Raw genomic sequence first — 2,221 nt, forward strand, 5'->3', positions numbered from 1 at the left:
ATTGATTTAGAGCTGTTAAGCTATCCTCATATTAAGAGATGTCCTTCAACAAATAATTTGAGAAGAAAAACAAGTCTCCAAATTATGTAGTTGTCCTTTTATTTCTTTTCATCATATGATACACAGATATTGAGAGAAAAAAGAATGTTTTGTAAAAGTGTTATTGAATACTTGTCCTCATTTTTAGATATAATCTGGGAATCAAAACTACTGACTACTTCTTAGTAGTTGTAAAATATCTGTGCATTTGATTATTCCATTTCAATTTAAAAAACTTTGCCAAATAGCCTATTCTTCTGAAACCTACATTCACTCATCATTTCCATTTTTAAAAAAAAAAGTACAAAAAAGATACATTTCTAGTGGTGATTGTATAAGAAAGAAACTTGAGTTTATGTCAGTTTTAAGCTATTTTATCATGTTATTTTGTATTTTACAGATAGTGTTAACTCTGTATAAGAATCTTATTTAATATACAGATGGTCTCTGGTTTATGGAAGAGATACATACCCGAGAATATCATTAGGTCGGATTTGTATGTAACTCGAATATCTGATGAACAGCACATATATGGTAATAATAATAATGATGACAACAATACTACAATGGCTCATATGTGGTAATAATTATACAGTATAATACTGTAATAATAATAAAACCCCTGTACTGTAATAATAAGTTGCAGAAAATATTGTGCTTTTTCTTTTAATTCAAACAAACAGAGCATAAAAACAAACTCATATAAAAAGTTTAGATAGGAGGTAGGAGAAATTTCAGAAGAGAATATTACAAATTAACACTCAACTAATGTTGCATCAATGCTAGGCTAATAGGGATATTATACTTATTTTGATTTTCTAACCAAATCAATAATGACCTTTCCATTTCAATAATTAATCCGCTATGCTGCTTAGTAATAACTGATGCTTTCATTGGAGCACTACCTTTCACATGTTTCATTATTACCTATTTATCCTTTATAAGGAACCATTATAATTGTTCTGAGAGTGGAGTGACTGAAGCCTAATGCTTTCCCAGTGAATGATGGAGCCTGGCCTTTCTCCGAACACTTAATTGTTTCTATTTACTTTTCCACTGTAATAAACTTTCTCTTCACTGCAGGCTCACCTGGACTTGCAGTGCACTTTTGCTTTGGAGACATTGTCATAAGGGTAAACACAGACTCACAAAATTGAACAAAAAAGATGAAAGTAATGCTGTGCATTAAGCGACCAGATAAACAATGAGACTAGCCGCTAGCATAAAGATGCCGTTCCAACAAGACATTTATGCCATGCAAGTTTGTTTACATGTGTGGAAGAAGCTAATTCCAGAATTATTAATTTAACTATTTAATTATAATTTATCCTTGTGGGAGGCCTTGGGAGCCTGCTCATAAGTATGGAATGCCACAAGGGGGGTCATCCATTACCAGGGGACTCTCTGTAGTTGACTAAGTGGTTCAGATTTCTTTGCATTTATTTTAAAATATTTAAAGATTTAAAAGTCAATATTCTTGTTTACCAAATGCTTAAACGTAAGATGAGAATGTTTGGAGTAGCTCTCATTTACACTGTAAATAAATACCTCAGGATTTTTACATATCATTATCTTATACTGTCAGAAAAATGGTTAAACATAATATGTGAACAGTGATAGTGTTCTGATCATCTGTAAAGTCTGCCTGGAACTGATGATTTTATGACAGTATCTCTACTCTAAGATCCATAAATAGTCTCATATCTGTCTCACCTTCTCTAAATTTTTAGTAATTAGATAAACTGGGGGTCACCCATTCTTTCTGTGGTAAGTTAACAAAGACAAGGGTTAAACTCAACAATGAGAGAATTGTTAGTTGACAATAAAATAAAATAATCGTAACAAGCCTATGTAATATCAGCTTGATTTTCTCTCTTTATCTAAAATTCCATTATGCCATAATCAAATTATTATGTTTCAAGATAGATCACCGTCTCTTCTAAATGATTAACAATACATTTTTCTGTAAACAAATTGATGAAATAAGGTATTTGGGCACTCTTCCAACATGTGCAGAATCCTAAAAAATCATGTCATTAATGGCATTTTAAATCTTAACTAATTGGTTGAGAACAAAGTTTACATAATTGCAATACACCATGCACAGTTATCTTTAACTTATGTAAATGGAGACCCTAACACACGTGTGCACTTTGAAATAGAAATAGAAGTATTTGAATCA

Source organism: Propithecus coquereli, unplaced genomic scaffold (assembly GCF_000956105.1).
Source record: "Propithecus coquereli isolate 6110/MARCELLA unplaced genomic scaffold, Pcoq_1.0 Scaffold151, whole genome shotgun sequence".
Lineage (NCBI taxonomy): Eukaryota > Metazoa > Chordata > Mammalia > Primates > Indriidae > Propithecus > Propithecus coquereli.